This window comes from Macaca fascicularis, chromosome 20, assembly GCF_037993035.2.
Source record: "Macaca fascicularis isolate 582-1 chromosome 20, T2T-MFA8v1.1".
NCBI lineage: Eukaryota > Metazoa > Chordata > Mammalia > Primates > Cercopithecidae > Macaca > Macaca fascicularis.
The window spans coordinates 75,787,647-75,807,834 of NC_088394.1; the positions used below are offsets into that span (position 1 = coordinate 75,787,647).

Sequence of the window (20,188 nt, forward strand, 5' to 3'; positions counted from 1 at the left end):
AAGCAGGTGCAGCTGCAACCTCTCCCCAGACCTGGCCTGGCTCTTGCAGCTCCTGCTTCAGCCCAGGGGAGGGGCCACCTCCTCCTACTGGGAAGTTCTCAGGGAGAAGGCCAGATCTGGCCCCCACGGCCCCTGCACTGAGCGGCAGCCCAGAGAACCTCATCCTGTTTGACTCATGGCAACTGGTGGGGCATGTCATGGGTGCACGGGCATTCAAAGGAAAGGGGGCCTGTCGTGACAAAACCGTGCACTCACTGCTGAGTCACCTCCTGCAAGGCCCAGCCATCCTTGCCTCTCTTCTGCTCCTAGCCTCCCCTCTGGACCCAACCGTGCCCATTTCTGGGAAGGCATTAGGCAACAGATTGCCCAGACACACTGGAGCAACAGCACCCCAGGAAGAGTTAAACAGTGATCCCAGGCCTTAGGCAACTTCTTGGCTTAGAGCCCCAACTGTACTTACATGTTTGCTGTCTACAGACCCTTGAATGGGATTGGGATTGGGAATTGGGTTGGGGGTGAAAGATGACACATAAGGTGGTCAACTTGTCTGACTCGCCCGGCACTATTCCACATTTAACACAGAATAGTCTATGGTCCCAGGAAGCCCCTCAACCCTGAGAAAACAGAGGCAAATTGGTCATCTTAAAGAAATTAGGGTACTAGAGAAGACAGGTGTCCTGACCCCAGAGTTGCTGCCTGGAGAGGATACTCGGATGCCTATGATTTCTGTGTTTGAATACTGCCTGTGTACCTGGCATGTCTGTATATTGTGTGTCGCAAGGACGACTATCCCAAGAGGCAGGTCGTATAATGATCCCCATTTTACCAGTGAGTCAAGTGAGTCAAGGATGGTTTGAGCAACTTCGTGAGGTCACAGGGGTGGGAGTGCCAGGGTCAGCGTGTGAGTCTCAGCAGCCTGGCTCCAGACCGAGTCTGCCCACACTTTCCTGCGTTGACTGCCTAGGTACACACACACGCGCGCACACACACATATGCATGCACAGACACAGGCACACAGATACCCAGATACACAAACACACACACAGGAACAGACACGCACAAAGAGATACACACAGATACATACACAAATAGATACACACAAACATACACACAGACACATACACAGTGAAGCACACAAACACACACGTTCAAACACACAGACACATACCACACACAGACACACGTGAGCACCTACTTAGACATGCATGACACAAATACACAGACACACACCACACACAAAGACACATAGACACACAAAGACGTACACAGACATATACACAAATATACCAAGACAACAAATACAAACACACACAGACACACACACACACAGACACATACACACTTAGGGCCTGCGTGGCACCATGTTGGCAGGAAGCCTCTTTTCAAAACAGCCTAGTTCAGCTGTCAAGAGTAACTGAAAAGAAACAGATCTTTGCTTCTCGTGCCTGGAGAAAACGGAACAGGGCCCAGTCCATAAGCACCCTTCCTCCAATGCCTCTCTCTCTCTCCTGACCCTGATTCACCCTGCAGCCCTTGGCTTTCCAAACTTGCGAAACTCTTCCCTTTCTCCTTTTCATCCCTGTCTTTTTTCTTCCTTTTCCTTTTACTTCCTTTTTACCCCTTTACCCTGTCCCCTAGAATACAGTGGAAGGCAGCAGCCTTTCTTTCCTCTCTCTCAGAGCTTCTCCAGCCTCTTCTCCTGAGCCTACCTACTAGCCTGGCACAGGACCCAGGAGTCAGGATCCAGGACCCAGGACCCAGGACTCAGGACCCAAGACCCAGGACCCAGGACCCAGGACCCAGGACCCAGGATACAGGACTCAGGACCCAGGACTCAGGACCCAAGACCCAGAACCTCTTTGCTACAGCTCCCTCCCCCACATAGCTGAAATTACAGACTTTCCCTGCCAGGACACCTGGAGCCTGGAATATCCCTTCAGAGTCCGTATTTGCATCTCCATTTCAAACCTGCTTGCTCACTCCTGGTATTTGCGCTATTACATCTAATGTCTGACTTTTTGCCTAATTCTTCAAAGGAATATTCAGCTCATTTTGGTTACTTAATGGTAAATTTTAGCTCCTTCTTGGGCCAGTGTTCTCCACCCTGAGTGCACCTTAGAACCAACCACCTGGAGATCTTTTGAAACCCGTGGTAGTCCCAGGTCCATGTCACACGGCTTGACTCAAAGAGTCTCGGATGTGGGCTTCCTGGTGGGTGTGATACACAGTGATATCCATGGAGATTGCTGTACTCAAGCCAGAGAGTGCACACTCAAGTCCAGGATCCCTGAGACCACTCAGTAGGAAATAAATTCAGTCATACCCACAGCATGTTGATATGCACAGCCGTAACTATGAGAGAAAAGACACACAGGGCGGGTTTGCTTGACATACATTTGCTGACTACCTCCTGCATGTCAGACACCATTTCAGGTGCTGGGATGACAAAGATTTGTACAACGTATTCTCGGCCCTTATGTAGATGAGAGCCTGGGCAGGGAGGTGAGCATGTGAGCAACAGCAAGAACAAAACATGAGGGTTTAGTGTGATGACAGTCTTGGTGGATCATGGGATCCCAAGACCATGGGAGAAGGCTGATGGGACAAGTCAAGGGACGCTTCTGGAAGCAGAAGGTCCAGCAGGATGGACCAGGCATGCTGGGTCCTGCAGCCCCACCTCAGAAGAGTAGTGCTGATGCATTCACCAGCATGCTCCAACATCCAGTCCTCAGGGTCAGCACCATGAGGAGAACCCACAAGCAGTGCCTGAGACACACAGGACCCCCGCTCGCTGCAAGTCACAGACTTGGAGGATGAAACTCCACCTGCAATTATTATCACCGAGAAGTCCAGGGCATTATGGAATCCTAAAAGAGGAGGGTGAATAACAGACAGAGGGGATCTCAGAGGACCTGAACTTTAAGGGGAAGGGTCATGATTCAGATGGAGAACATACACAGAGTAGTCACATGCCAGGCCAAGGGAACTGAGCCACAAGGAAACCAAGGCATGAGCAAGGATGCAGAGTCAGGCGCAGGGAGGGACCATGGCACTGGCATGTGAGGGAGGAATGCAGATGGCCGAGTGGCCCAGGTCCAAAGTATGGAGGGGCCCAGTGAGGCCATCTCTGTTTGGGGGTCTTACTCCACTTCCTTTAGATGATGAGGAATTAAAGACAGTAAATGCTACTGTCTCCATTCCTGGAAAGTCAGCAGAAAGGCATATTTTGAATTATCCATTAGACAGGGGAGCTTTCCAAACATTTTTTACTAAAGAATGAAATCGCTAAACAACAGAAAAGTGTTTTTGTATGAAACCTTTACTAAATACCCGTTACGTGCCGAGTGCTGGGCCAAACCTAGGTGAAGGTAAGGGGAGCTCAGGAGATGGGCCCTGTCTCCAGAGCCCCGACCCTCACGGGGAGGTGAATATTGATGGATGAATCAACATTTAATGACTAAGGTAAAGGATGCCAGGTGTCCTGAGGAGGTGTCCTGAGGAGGCTGTGGATAGAAGCGACTGAGGTTGTTCAGGCAGGGTTGGAAGGACAGAAGGAGCCAGGAGGATGGCTGGAAGGAAGGAAGGATGCTGCAGTTCAGATCTGAAGGTTGAAATGATGTGAGCCAGGTGAGGGGAGGGCACACATTCTGTAGGCAAATGTGGGCTGGGTGCAACTTCCCAAGGCAGAGGGACTGTGCCTCTTCTCCAGTCTCTCTGTCTGTCTGTTTCTCTCTCAATCTCTGTCTCTGGCTCCATCTCTTTCTATCTCTCTTTCTCTCTGTATGTGTGTCTCTGTCTCTGTGTGTCTCTCTGCGTCTTACTCTCCCCTATCTCTCTCCCATTCTTTTTTTCTCTCAATCTCTCTCTGTCTGTGTATCCATCTCTCTGCATCTGTCTCTTCCTTTGTCTCTCTCTCTCTCTCTCCTCTTTCTATGTCCTCCTTTTTCCCCCTCCCTTTTTACAACTTTGTTACCTTGAATAAAGTGAATATCCATATATAATTATAAGGAATAATACAAGAGGCCTTTATGCCTTTACCTACTTCTCTCCATTGTAACATCTTACATAACTGTCCTATAATATAACAATCATGAAATTGACATTGATGCAATTCTCTCACTCTTTAAAAAAAAAGTACGCACAAATAATAAAAATAATAATAAATAATAATAAAACCACCACTTTATTATCAATAGCTCCAGCATCAAGGTAACTAGTTAAATAGCCCTCAGATAAATCTGTCTCTCTGGGTAAGGGCATGTTTGCAGGTACATATATGTATGCATGTATGTATATAAGCATATATATATGTATATCATTTGAAAAATACATTTAGTTGTATCTAACTCAAATTTGGAATTATTAAATTATTAACTAAAAAAAGTCTCTTCACTTCCCTCTTTAAGGAAAATTAAGTCTAGCTTCAGAGTATTGAATTGAATATTGAGTACCCCAAGGACATGAGTGTTTGGGAGGGAACCTGTAATAATTATGTTGAACAGCTTTGTCAGTTTTGGGAAGAAAAAGGATAGGAATATTTTTTCCTTTTTATTAAATTCCCGTTTGGCACTGGAACAGTCATCATTTTATAACAATTCCGTGTCATCCCTCTATTGTCTTTCTATGAGAGTCTCACCTCCCTCAGGATTTTTGGAAATAGATTTCAAGGAAATGGTAGTCAGTGCAATGCCTTGTCTTACATGCCAATATATTTTGCTTCTTGCTACAGGTTCAGATTCTAAGTAAAGATTTTGTCCTGTGATACAGTTAGCTCCATTCTTTTTTCTGTCAGGAGAAAAAAGATTGAAAAAGAGAAAGCAAAATGGAAAATGTGAATTAATTCACAGGAAAGTTACAGAAATATTTACAAGAACCAAATTCGGAGTGAGTTTTCATAACACACAGGCAATGTAGGCAGGCAATCTCACAATAGATGCAGTTACGTGGCACCTACGAGGTGCTGACCATCAGGCTAGAACCTCCAAAAATAACTTGACAAACTTCTTCATCAAACATAAAAGTTACAAGGCTGGGCACAGTGACTCATGCCTGTAATCCCAGCACTTTGGAAGACTATGGCTGGATGATTGCTTGAGCCCAGGAGTTTGAGACCAACCTGGGCAAGATAGTGAGACCCCTGTCTCTACAACAAATAAAAAATTAGCTAGGCATGATAGCTGCTTGGAAGGCAGAGGTGGGAGGATCATTTGAGCCCAGGAGGTGGAGGCTGGGGTGAACTAGATTGCACCACTGTATTCCAGTCCGGGCGACACAGTGAGACCCTGTCTCAAAAAAAATTACATAAATAAAAATTATATATTTCCTTGTCCATTTTCCAGATGGAAAACCTGACTCTCTGAAGGATAGTGTGATTGGGCTAAAGGTTGCATTGAGTAAGAGAAATAACTAGGAATTCAAATGTGGGTCAGTACTGCTCAAAATCCTGTGATTTCTCCACTGCATCACAATGGTGGTTTTCAGTTGACTTTTTAGGTAACTTATGGCTGAGGACAAGAGAGAATGTATCACTTGATAATCTGAGCTACAATCCAAGGCCTCAAGGTTGAAGTCAACTGATGAAGAGATTGATTTTGAACCAGAATGGGGATATTTTGGTAACTTTTGATCCTTAGATGATAACTATGGATTCTTGTCCTTTCTCAGGTTGTACAAAGCCCCATGGAGTTTAACATAAAAATCTTAATTACAGATCCCCGTCGACTGTCCTGGATGGCTAGCACGCATTCGGCCTCTAGGAGAGCCGCCCTTCCAGACACGCCATTCTACTCATACTATGATTTGTTGAATCTGACCAGGGCGGCTGTCCCATGCTTTACCTGTATTAACCCAGTTGTTCCTTGCAACAGCCCTTACAGGCGAGTCTTACAGTTAACCAATTTAAAGATGGAAACAATGAGGCTCAGTATGGTGAAGAAACTGGCTCAGTGTCACTTTCATAGGAAGTGGCCCATCTGAAATGGGAATCCAGGTCAGATCTCAGTGCTAAATGGAGTGAACTAATGAGGACTTTGAGCTAATCATGACAGAAGGCACCACTAAAACCTGCTTTTCTAAGATAAGGGCATAGATGGCTATCAAATAGCTGCATTTTCTACCCTCTTAAAGGAATGCTAGGGGTAGACTTTACTTCATGTTTATCCCAAGGACTTAAGTAGAGATATCCAATATCCCCAAAGATATACAGTCTAGAGCCTCATTGGTCACAGATTTTGCACTTGCAAATATGCCTATTTTGCTAAAAGTATTTGTAATCCCCAAATCAATACCGAAGGCACTCCTGTGGTCATCTGTGAACACACACAGAACAACAAAAAACTTATAGTCACCCAGGATGCACCGCCTTTCCATCTAAGATGGCACGAGGCAACGTTCTACTCTCATATTGTAAACAATGTCCTTTGTGCAGTCAATTCATTGCCACTTTTCCAAAAACCCCCATATTTTTATGCTTTTTGCTGGTGATTTCACTGTTGAAAATGAGCTGGGCACAGTGACTCACACCTGTAGTCGCAGCACTTTGGGAAGCAGAGGCAGTCGGACCGCCTGAGGTCAGGAGTTTGAGACCAGCCCAAGCAACATGCAGAAACCTCGTCTCTACTAAAAATACAAAATCAGCCGGGTGTGGTGGCACATGCCTGTGATCCCAGCTACTCGGGAGGCTAAGGCAGGAGAATGGCTTGAACTTGGGAGGCAGAGGTTGTGGTGAGCTGAGATTGCACCATTGCACTCCAGCCTGGGCAACAAGAGTGAAACTCCATCTCAAAAAAAAATGACCCCTAAGCACAGTGCTGAAGTGCTGTGTGGTGCCTCTAAGTGCAGGATGGCTGTGATGTGCTTTAGGGAGAAAACACCCATGTTAGAGAAATTTTCAGGCAAGAGTTAGAGTAATACTAGCCCACAGTTCAATGTTAGTGAACAAATAATATAAACTCAGTAAGGTGTTCAATCAGAAACACATAAAATAAATTTATGTATTGGTCAGTTGATGAAAATGTTGTGATCAGAGGCTTGCAGGAACAAAACCCCACATTTCCCCTAAGAGATTAATTCAGTATTCACTAATTCAGTGTTCAGGGTGACATGATAATACATAGCCACTGTAAATAATGAGAATCAACTGTATATACAAAAAAATGATCCATGCTACTATGTGTGTAATATGAAATAATTGAAAACAATTTTTAAATCTTACAGGACATTTAAATTATGAGTCATCTATACAATAAAGTTAGATGCAAGCATGAAAATTAGGTTTTTAGAGGATTTGAAAATTATTACTACGTAATGGCAAATGGAAGAAGAGGAGCAGGGTATTAAGCCATGTAAATTTTATGATTCAGCACTGACAAAACTGGGATCTGTCTCTAGACACATATACACACATACACACACTCACACACATATGTCATACATTTGAAACACAGGTTGGAAGAAATGATAAGTGGTGATCATCTTTGAATAGTGTGCTTATGGATGTTTTGAAGTTTCTTCCTTATAATCTTTAATATTATTAAATTAATTATGCTATGCATATTTTTACATTATAATCATAAATGGTTCAAACAGTTTCATCATTTGATAGTCACCCTTTGTTTATAAATGGGCCTAGCCCTTTTGGAATGTCCTATGATTACATACATCAAGGGCCATAAAAATTTTCATAATTGTTGACCTTGTGATTTCTATTTTAAGAAAATACATTTTTACAATATTAAATGCATAAAGATGTTGATTATACTGTATTTTATTCAAGAAACATATCTGAACCAAATTTGTGTACAACCATAGTGGTATGATATCAAGAATACTGCAACATCAATGTGATGAGATATTATGTAGCTATTATGTACCATGTATTTAAGAAATGGTTAATAAGCACTTACCATGGATTAAGGATATAACGGAGAGCTAAAAATGACACATTAAAGAACTTCCGTTTCAGTGAAGAAACAGATATTAATCAAAGAATCACACACAAAACAGTAAAAACGCAACTCTGATCATTGCTAAAAAGAAAATAGTAACAGTCCTTTCATGATTAAAAAGGGAATACTGACCAAATAAGGGAGTCAGGGTGTTCAGATAATTCCCGGAGAGACAAATGAGTCAGCAGACATTTGTTGTTTATTATGACTCTGAAGATAGATGGATGAAAGATACATAAATAAAATAATGCAAAATAATACTTGTACTACAATTACAATATGTAAATATACATATGTAGACAGAGATGAAAAATAACTTGCAAAAAACAAAAACTAGAAATAAACCTATTAAGATGGTAGGATAGTGGTGATTTTTTTTTACTAAAATGATTTGTAATGTTCTTTATCAATATTTTAAATACAGCCATTTCTTAGATATTTTACTTGACCCAATTATATTTTTATATATTCAAAATTACAAATTTACATTCAAAATAATATTTTATAAAGTCAAACATGCTTTATGATATAATTGTTTAAATACAAATATTGTTTTTAGAGATTCAAATTAATGCATGTTTACTATTAGGGAAATTGTTTAGGGTTAAAATACTCTTATGCCTTACCCAAGTCTCAATTAAATGTTCATTTTTTGTGTTTTTTTTTTTCTAACTTCTCTTCTACTCACAGTTTTGTTTGCTTTATATATTGAAGTTAAAGATTGAAAATGCCTCAACACCATGACAAAGTTAAACCTGTTTCTGTTCATTGTTTCTTCATTAAAAAGATCAGTTGATTTTAATAACTGGAGAATAGGTAGACATCAACACCACACTGCTGGTGAGTTTGTCATAGGTCGATATGGTCAACACCTTGCCTAGAGCGTGCATTTTGTGGTCTGTGTCCAATAGGGGAGGAAGATATGTCATCTCTGTTGTTCACCATTTAATCCACAGTTTTAGAGAAGTACCTGGTGTCTAGGATGTGATCAATAAACATCTGTTGAATGAATAAGTGATTAAATAAATAAAACTAATTTTTATTGAGGACGTCTTTTGTCGTGCTTGAATGCAGTGTTCCACAGTTAAACAGACAGTTTTTTAAAAAACAAACAAAAAAGTCCAAGTATCAGTAATGTAAGCTAGTGCAGGCTATGAATGAAATAATTTTAAAGTAGGAAAGAAAACAGATGAACAAAAATAATGATAATAGTGAAATAAAAACATTTAATATGAAATCCACAAAGTAAAAAGAAACAGATGGAATTAATTTTAGCAATATGTTTTACTGACACCATTATATCCAAAATACTATTATTTCAACATGTAAACAATATTAAATAATTCTTAGGGAGCTCTTTTACCTTATTTTTTTGTTTTGAATGAAGTCTTCAAAATCTGGTATGTGTGTGATCCTGAAGCTATCTCCGTTCCATTTAGCCACCTTTCTATTGCCACGTGTGGCTGTAGGTCCCCTATAGGATAGCACAGCTCTATGCAAACCTTTTTATTTCAGATATCAGGACCCAGAGCCAAAGAGGCTCAGGACTGGCCCATGGCCAGGCCCCATGGAGATTGTTCTAATCAGAGACCACAGCCCTGAGTTCTTACGCCTTCAGTTGAGCAGTTTTCACATATCTAGGGACTGTGTGGAGTCAGGAGCACTAGTGTGCGCTCCTTGACTGTCCTGCTGGGTTCCAGACTTGCGATTCTCTCTTACAGGAGTGCAACCTTGGACAAGTTATTTGCTACACGTTGGACTCAGTTTTCTCATAGTGAACCAAATCAAGTTATCCTATGAAGGAAAAAAAAACCGAGATAACCAACATTATTTGTTGGTTACCAACTATTTGTTGAATATGGGCAACATGCTATGGGATAAATTGTGTCCCCTGAAAAGATTCGGTGAAGTCCTAACCCCTAGTATCTCAGAGTTAAAGGCCATATTTGAAAATAGAGTTTGATGCAGATATAATTCGTCAAGATGAAGTCAAACTGAGGTTGGGTGGACCCCTCATGCAATATGAATGATGTCCTTATTGGAAGAGAAGAGAATCAGAGACAGCCACACAGTGAGAACATCATGTAATGATGGAGATCGCTACTGGAGCAAAGCCACTGCAAGGTAGAGGACATTCAAGGTTGCCAGCTACCATCAGGAGCTAGGAGGAAACAAAGAAGGATGATATGGACTCTTGGAGAGTGCATGGCCCTGCTGACACCTTGATTTCAGACTTGTATTCTCCAGAACTGTAGAGAATACATTTTTTCTGGGTGCTTGTATGAAGCCTCCCAGTTTGTGGTAATTTTTTTTTTTGTAGCAGGCTTAGGAAACTGACACACCCATAAATAAGGTCACCAGGTAAAGTAGAAAATTCCACCATAAATGTGAATTGCAGACTAAAAAAACCTCAAAATTCTTTAGCTTGTATAAATATGCCCCATGAAGTATTTAGGACATACTACTTAATTGGTGTCCTTTATTCTCGTTTGCTAAATCTAGCTATCCTACTCCATAAATCACTTTGCATGGTATCAGCCACAGCTTTCAAAAATGTTACCTATTGTTAGGATATCATTATAGCTTCACTGGAAGAGGCAATATAGGGATATATGTGTGTTGTGCATGAATAAATATATACCATCCGCAGACATTCTAATTTTTTAGATGTTCACAAATGAGTGTGTTAATATTCATTTTAGCACTGACTGAAATCAGAGCAAAACCAAAATTTGACAAATAAAAATGAAATGGAATGGCTGCACGATGAAGGCCCATGGAAAAGCTCTCTGATTTCACAAGGCTCAGAACATTCCAGTTTCACCACAACGGGGCTGCTACACGTGCGTGCCTGAATGCAGGGTGGGAGCTGCAGGTCTGGGCAGGCCCGCTGCCTGGAAATTCACTCTATCCCAGCAGCCTGTTCCCTGCATAACTGCCAGTGTGTGCTGTTCCCAAAAGCGCCAGTGGGCTCCTCCTGCTGAAGACACAGAATGACTGTAACCAACTCTGAGTCAAGCAGATGTTGTCGACATCTAGGCGATGCGCCCATCATTCTTTCAGTGGCTTGAGGGGGGCCTGTTTCCTTTTCCGCCCCCTCCTTCTCCATCACTTCCTGCCCCGAGCGGTGGGCTTCCTGCCATTCATCCAGGAGATCCCTGTTCTTCCCAAAAGACTGTGTTGAGGCCTTCAGGCTAACGTGATCTGAGCAGGCAAAGATAAACTGGGCTGAATATTTAATGATCCTGCTTGTTGGGAAGAGCAGTTTCACGGCATGCTAAGTTCAGGAAGTTAAGGAAAAACAGAGAAAAACCAAAACATGGATGTTTCTGGGGGGGGATGTGTGTGTGTGTGTTTGTGTGTGTGTGTGTGTAGGAGGAGGGTTATACATAACTATTTTATTTTATATGTGCAAAGTTCTTACTGGGACTTGATAAATCGTATGATTAATTGATACTTACTCAACCCCATTGAAATTTACTGAGAACGTACTATCCACTCATGATGTCAATGCTGGCGATCCAGTGGTAAACAAGAAAGACAAGCCTCTGCCTTTTGTGGAGTTTACCTGCCAATGAGAGAAGATCGTTTACAAGTAAGCAAACAAATAAACACCGTAAGTGTTCTTTGTAATAATTACTGGGGAGGAAATAACTAGGATCCAGAGACTAATGGGAATAGAAGATCTACTTTAGTAAGGTGTCTCTGAGGTGGAGGCTTTAGCAAGAGACCCACGTAACCAAGGGAAGCCAATGAAAGTCAAAAGGAGACTTTTCAGAAGGGAATAGGCTGGTATCCAGCGGTTCTCAGGAACCTCATTCTAGAAGCCTCTGGAAGAGCTGGAGTTTTATAACAGAAGATAATTAGCTCCAAGGTATCCATTGCATGCAATGAAGAAAATTATGTCTTCTGCATCTAGAATTCTAGAAGAATTCTAATTATTGGATGAATTTCTCTTTTCTGCATTGAGAATGGTTCTAGTTATGTTCCATCCTTGGAAGCGTTGGTGAAATTCATCATTCAAATCATGTTCTTTGTTCAGTGGTTCAAATAAGGGGCTCCAGTTGAGAAAGTGTCTCAAGTTCAGAGATTATGACAAGAATCCAGGTGATGAGGGCCTAGTCAATGGTGGAGAGAAGAAGAAAGCTGGAAATAAAAATGCATGTGATTTTAAATACTCCACCTGGTCCTCAGCTTCTTCATCTACAAAAGGATATCGTAACACCTCCCTTGGGAAGGTTTTTAGGTTTAAGACACAACACTTGCCAAATTGTTCTAATCGATGCCTAAGAGTAGTTGGCATGAAATAAATGTGCATTACTCTTCCCTTCTTCTTTTTTCTTCTTTTTGCGCATGATTTACTTAACCCAAATCAGAATAAGGTACATCAATCTAGCAGGCAACTGACTGCAGAAACCTTATATTCTTAGTTTTTCAGAGGGTTTCGAATTATCTTGTGACCCATAAAGTCATTTGAAGACAAGACATGAAACACACACACACACACACACACACACACACACACACACCCCACACTAGATCTCTTTATAGATCACAATATTATTCCCAGTAACAATCATGCTGTTCCCTCTATTCTGAACATGAAATCCACAATCTATGTTAATTTATCCATGGAGAGGGATGGGGGTGGAGTATCTGTGGCCAGAGATTTTGGATTTCAGGATCCTGTTCATACCTCTACCTCCCACCTCTCACACACATCTCCGAGCCTCCGTTTATGACCCTAGCATCGCCATAGAGTGTTCCAATGGCCAAAATTTGCTGGAACCACTTGGTAAACTTCTGTTATTTTCCAAATGCACCATAACCCAGAGTTATACACTCTTACATACACTCAGATGAACATGAGCATTCACACTAGAAAATTCATTTGCAACTAACTGCTTTACACTGCTCTCACACTGAATTAGAGTTATCTGAATCCCTCGCTTGACCATTACTTGACTCTAAGCTTTGGAGGATTGAGCCTTGTTTATTTTGCTCTGCTTTGTACTGCAGTCTGGCAACAGCTATTTGTTGAATAAATAAATAAAACTGAAAGGTAAACAAGAAAACAAAACCATACTTGTATGGCCAATATGAACTCACAAACAGATCCCCAACTCACATGCCTTCCAGATCACACTCAGAGGCACATTCACATGCCAACCATGCATGTGAGTCATGCATGTGCCCCGGCTCATGTTTGGACTGTCTCTCAAGTTGTTCCACTCATCTCTCAGCACCCCTATGTCTCTGCATATTTTTGCTAGAGTATTCCAGGCACCTGGCTGGTTTACATTGTGGCTTCCCAGACGGGAGCAGATAGAAGAGACCACATGAGAGCTTTCAGCATCCTCTGTTCTTCAAAGCTTGCTGCTCATATTCCCAGACCAGGTGGTCAGCAGGGTCGAATGTGGTTCATGGGCCTGACTCTGAGGTCTCTTTTTTACGAGTTCAAACCCAACATTGACCACCAGGGAAGACTTAATCTATTTAATATATACCCTTCTCTGGGGTCCCAGATGGTGATGAGGCCAAAGCAAAGGTATCAAACCATGTGTGGTCTTTAAATAGCCCTTGATGTTTGTCACAGGAGTTGAGCCTGGGGCCTGGACCCATTCCAGTTGGTAATTGATAATTCCAACTGGTAATTACGTACTCTGGGTAGTTTCGGTTGGCCTCTGCACATCCTGTCCTCAAATGGCGAGAGGTGTTCCTGGGTTTCATGCCAGAGGTGGCTCCATTTCAAGCCCCATAAAGTTTCTAAATACCTTTGGAATGCTGCAGGATAAAAGATACTGTCCTCATTAAACACATGGGCTTCTCAAAAGAAAACCCATTACTCTCTGATGATGACAGTTTTTCCTGGTCCTTATGTTCCTTGTTAAAGGAAAATGTCAATTAATAAAGAAGACACACATAACTCTTTCCAAGAATTAACTAATTATGCCAACCAATGTCCTAAGGAGAGAGACAAGTGATTTGCTTACAAATAATTATATCCTTCAGAATATAGAGTTGTTCTAGATAGTCTTGATGCTTTTCTGTCTTTTTAATTTTTCACTTTTGCTATATAATTAATAAACACCCTTAGATTGAGGTCTGCTCATTTCTCTCCCTACAGCTTGTCCCTCCATTTAAGAAGATGTAGGTGGCCAGGCGCAGTGGCTCATGCCTCTAATCCCAGCACTTTGGGACCCCGAGGCAGGTGAATCACCTGAGGTTGGGAGTTCTAGACCAGCCTGACCAACATGGAGAGACCCTGTCTCTACTAAAAATACAAAAAATTAGCTGGGCGTGGTGTTGCATGCCTATAATCCCAGCTACTCAGGAGGCTGAGGCAGGAGAATTGCTTGAACCTGGGAGGTGGAGGTTGTGGTGTGCTGAGATTGTGCCATTGCACTCCAGCCTGGACAACAAGAGTGAAACTCTGTCAAAAAAAATGTAGGCTTGTTTCTAGTTTAGATTTCTATTCTGTTCTTGTTTAGAATAGACATTGGCCAGAGATAAAATTGTGCTCTTCCTCTTCCTATTCTATCAAAGGAATTCCAAAACCAAATTCAGCTAAAAACCTAATGTGTTAATCATGGAGGTGACCACTTTCAAAACCCATGTGGAACAGCCTTAGATTGTAATGGCCACCCTTACAGATTTATCTATTTCCTGAGAATGTATCACACTTGTAAATATGTCTGGAAAGAACACATACTCCTATGACCTATGTGTTTAGTTCTTTATTGCTGTGTGACAAATTACTGCAAAACAAGGATCTATAAAATAACAGCATTTTATTCTCAATTTGTTGGTTAACTGGGCTCAGCTGGGTGGTTCTTATGCTGGTCTCTTTCAGGGTCAGAGAGATCAAGTGTTTGCAGCAAATGGTGACTGGGAGTGGAATCATCTGAAGACAGAGACACTGTGATGGTTCTCATATTCTTCATGCCATCTCAGGACTATTTCTTTCTATGTGGCTTTTCCAGATGAGTAGCTAGACTTCTTGTAGGGTGACTCAGGGCTCCCAAGAGTGAACATTTCATGAAGTAAGAAGCAAAAGTGACAGTCCTCTTAAAGGTTGGGCCTGGAATCAACATTATATTACTTCCTCTGCATCCTATAGCTTAACATGAGTGCCAGGCCAGCTCAGAATTCATTTGGAAGTGATCACACAAGTGTGTGAAAACCAGGAGATGGTTCACTGGGGGCCACCCTTGCAGAACAGCCATTATTGTCTTTCTTGTCAACCTCCACCAAAAACAACTCATCCCATATTTGACCACAGATTCATCAAACCCTGCTCACTCAACGCAGATCTAGTGCTGCTTCTTTTCTGGTCTGTACTCTCCTCAATTTTGGTTCATATTTTAAGTTTTCATTTTCTGCTTTCCCTTCACAGCATCAACATTGACCATTTCCCCAGTTTTCAACTTCACTGAAAGCTCATAACGACTTCTACATTATTAACTTGAAATCTGATAGGAATTTGATCCAAATCCAAGTCAAATATTATTAAGTGAATTAACAAAATTGAGAAATGGTATAAGTAATATGATTATCTTTATTTAAAAGTATATAAATAAGTATGTATATGAGTACAGAGAACATATGAATTCACTAAATATATGGATTCACTAAAAATGTCAGCAGAGAGTTCCTCTAGGGAAAGTTTGGACTCTGGGAAAGGGGTAACAGATAACTTTATATTTTATCATCCTCTAGCTGTTAAAAAAAGATTTTCAATTAGTTTGTGGTTCTTTTATAATAAAAACTAATTTAAAAACATAATCCAAATTTAGGAAACATTTGCTGTACTTAGACCATGAATGAGGCCTCATTCTTGGGTTAGTGTTTTTATAAGTACTAATATATTTTTTGCAAATAACCCCACAGCTAATTTGATGTACTCAAAGATGTACACCAGGACCCATGCACACATTCATGAACACACGCTTCATGCACCACACACCCATAATTAAGCATTAAGTAGAAGTGTGCAGCATCCATCAAGCAATGGGCAAACCCTGCACAATGTTTATCAAATCCAAACTGGTACTGAAAAGTTAGTATTCTCAATTTTAAAACCAAAACAGCATGACTAAGCTCTTCTTTTATCCCTTCCTTTTTTGTGTGCTGAGTATTGAGAAGCATCCTCTGGGATAGTCACCCCAGAGTCTGGCTCACTTAGCTAGATATGCAGTAGCTGAGAGCAGCCCAGCTAGGAACCACCTTGAGTGTTCAAGTGTCTCTCACCCATTGGTTGCCTATCTCCCAGAATGCCTGTCTCTACAAGGGGGCAGGATGCAGCCAATGGGCCATTCTGAGAACATGCTCTTTCTTGAAATGGCAATGTAATGTGCAGGAGGGTTTCAGAGCTGATCAATGACTGCACAGTGCCGTCAGGATGTACAGGATGTACAGTTATTTGACTCAGCTCAATAAATCTAAACTCTCTGGAGCAGGGAAAAGATCCCTACATTTTAAAAATGCTTGTTTAAAGAACCCTGTAGAGATTCTATGTCCTCTGCCCCAGCTCATTCCCCAAATGTACCACCATCATGCTATTGCTAACACTCACACGAGTAGGATAGATTGTGAGTGGAAACATATTGGCATATTGAAAAGCCCATTGATCTGTAGCCTTCACTGAACCTAACATTCAGTCTGACAAGAGCTCTGAGTACTTCTAAGCACGTGCTTTTTATCTGCTTGCTAGGAGCCCAATTATCAGTCCTGACACTTGCACCAGTAGAGGCAGAAGGGGTGTTAGAGAGCATCTATCCAGTGGTTTTCTGAGATGATCCCCAGCGACCCATTCCCAAACAAAAGCCTCTGTGACCACAGCAGTGGGTGAGAAGTTATCTCTAAATAGGAGAGATGGTGGCAGGCAGGATAGACAAGACATTTTGTAGGAGCTAAACACTTCACATGCGCCATTCTATTTCTCATTGCAACAATCACATGGGGTCAGTTCTATGAATAGTCTCATTTTCAGAAGAAGAAACTAAGGCTCTAAGATGCTGAATAAGTTTGAGGCTAGGAATAAAGCCTGAGACTTTACGTAAAACAACCATAAAAGCTCCACTTGTAGGCATTCCCACACATAATTTTGTTTGAACAAGATTCTACAGCCAAAATCGGATAAGTTTAAGAACCTCTGAACTAGTCTATGCATCTATTCTTTCCATTTTAGAGATGAAAGTTCTGATGCTTAGACGAAGAATAAAAGAACTTCTCAAGTCAACTCAAGGCCACTAAGCAATAGAGAGAGAAACTGGAGTTAGAATGCCTACAAGTAACAATCATAGTGGCAGCTAGTATTTGTTGATGGCATATTACGTGTCAGGTACTATGATTCTCAAATATGAGTTCATTCAACCCTCAGAAGAACCACATGAAGTGAGTTCTCTTTGAGTCCCCTTATCTCAGATGGGGAAACAGAGACATAGAGACTCTGTCACTCGCCTAAAGTCACAGAGCTACTGAGCAGTGGAGCCAGTTTCAAATTGAGGCCGTCTTGGGCGAGGGCCCAGGCTCATGACCAGGAGGCAATCCTGCCTCTGCTGAGTCAGCCCTTGAGGATAGAACTCAAGCTCCACAGATGAGTGCAGTGCCAGGTACAAAGTAGGTGTTCAGGAAACACCAGTGGAATGCAATGGACTTTATATTCTAGATGGTCTTCAGAGAACACTGCAATCTATGCATTCTCCTGTCATCAGCTGACCCTGTCTGCCTCGAATGTACCCCATCAGTGACCATAGACAGTTGCATAACCAGGTGTCAAGGGCTATGCCTTCTCCAAGTTCCCCCTCCCATCTCCCTCTGAGCTGGGCTTGCTGCTTGTGACAGCAGGAGTTTCACTGACGAGCCCCTACACAGGGTTGAGGGGTGAAGAGGGCTCTGTGTCTGGGTGGCCACATGAACTTCTGCAGAATCTCCAAAAGCTCTTGTACCCCACCTCCCATAGCCCTCACCTATTGTCCATGTCACAAGCACCATCCTCAAGTCTAGAAGTGCTGAGTGGCATGAGCCCTTCCTGCTGTACCGATGCCATGCAGGGTGGGCCCGGCGGAATTTTGAAGTTGGTAGTGGAGCTCAGTGGGTAAGGACTTGGTGTACAAAGTCAAATGAACATGCGTTTTCTTACTTTAGTCTTACTTTTTTACTTTTGGATAGATGGTTTGTAATTCTAGAGGTTCACGATGACGTAAAGTAAAGAATGAGACTCTTTCCATCTCGTTTCACAAATCTGGGTTTAAATGTCAGCTTTGCAAGCATCAGCCCTTGTTTTGCTGCTTCAGGCCTCCATTTCCTCATCTGCAAAATGAAGATAATATAGCAATTCCCTTGGAGGCTGGCAGTGAGTATTAAATAAGAGGAGGCCTTGATTTTGGCACAGTTCTGGAGCATTGGGAAATGCTTAATAAATGTTAGCACCTCTTAATAACTCTCTAGTATATCTCTTCGTGTGTGTGTTTCTTGCTGTAAGATCGGCTAGGACACAGAACCCCCCACAGGCCTAAATTTATACATGTTGAATCTTATCTCCATGCAGCCATCTAGAAATACATTGTCATCTGGCAGACACATTTAATGTTGCACTCAATGTGTCTGTGTGTGTGTGTTTGCACAATTGTTAAGTGCATATAACAAAGAGGTGAGTGCACTTTTCCTTCAAGAAACTCAAATTGTTTGTAAAACCTTTAATAGAGATTAAATAGCTGATAATCAGCTTTTACTGTGTTGTTGACTCTTTCAACATTTGTCTTAGTGATCTTCTCTGAAACGATGTGTACAGATTGTAGGATTCACTTCTTTGGCCGACCGTGGAAAAATTCTCCCCATGCTTTAGTATCTTCCAGGGTAAAAAGGATGAGGCAGGAGCAGTTGGCTGTAAGTCCCTCTCTTTGTCCCCCCAGCCGAGTCTCTCTGAAATGTCTACCAAATAGCGGCAGGACACTCTGCTGTCTTCATTTGTGGCCACTCCAGTTTTCTTTTTTCTTTTTTCTTTTTTTTTTTTTTTTTACTAGGCAAAGAACTTTATCAACCTTTGTTTCAAACTTGATTCCCAGGCTTCTTCGACTTAATTAGCTGCAAAGAATGAATTGTGTATAAGCAAAAACTGAAAAGAGCTGCAGTGTCCAAGGGGCTTGGGCTTAAAAATATTAGAGATCCAGATTTTATCAGATCCATAAACAAAAATTTCTTAAAAAGCAGTCATAATATAAAATAGCAGCTCCCAGTAACTTCTTCAAGTTTTATCTTCAGAAGTTGACTCAATTCAGTTTGCCTCATTCTTGGAAGCCTCATCAAAATTCTCCACAAGATCTGGAACTTCATCATCATCATCCTCTCCAGTAGCAAGTGGTGCTTTTCCATCCACAGATTGTTTGGGCAGAGCTTCGGCCAGTCTGCTTAAACTAGTCAGACTATCTGCGCCAAGCTGGTTTAAGATGCTAGGTAGCATTTCTGTCAGCTGCTTCGTCTCAGCATGGCCTGTAATGGTTAAAGTGTTCGCTGCCAGAGATGCCTGAACTTTAGGGTTGTTAAAGTGGATCACTGTTCCTTGGTTTGTAAACATATTCACCTCTTCAATACCGGAGATATTGTTTACCACCGGAGATATTGTTTACCCCTAACTTCTTTAAGGAGAACTGAAGTTTTTATCATCTGCTGTGGCTGTTCTATGAACCACCTTCTTCTTTCTGCGAGCAGTTCCTTTCCCACCAATGCGCACTTGTGCCTGCAGTTTGGCGAGTTTTTCCTGGTTCATGATTGTTTCTTTCATCTTGTCGGAGCGAATAAGGGGCCTCGCGGGGGACTAGGGTTGGTGCTCAAGGGGTCTCGGGTGGACCAGCTGAGATTAGGCGCACACACGCGGGGACGCAAGATGGCAGCTAAAGGGAGGCCCTCTTTTTTTTTTTTTTTTTCCTTTTTTTTCGAGATGGAGTCTTGCTCTGTCATCCAGGCTGGAGTGCAATGGTGTGATCTCAGTTCACTGCAACCTCTGCCTCCCGGGTTCAACAATTCTCCTGCCTCAGCCTCCTGAGTAGCTAGGATTACAGGTGTGCGCCACCACACCCAGCTAAATTTTGTATTTTTAGTAGAGACGGGATTTCACTATGTTGGTCAGATTGGTCTTGAACTCCTGACCTCATGATCTGCCCACCTCTGCCTCCCATAGTGCTGGGATTACAGGTGTGAGCCACCGCCTGGCCACCGCTTCACATTTCTATTGCTGGCCT

General features: G+C 42.1%; 1 pseudogene; it reads right to left on the minus strand.

Annotated features, from left to right (window-relative positions):
- Window positions 1-18,932: 18,932 nt before the first annotated feature.
- Window positions 18,933-19,848, minus strand: LOC102141428 (transcription factor BTF3 pseudogene; annotated as a pseudogene).
- Between the last annotated feature and the right edge of the window lie 340 nt (window positions 19,849-20,188).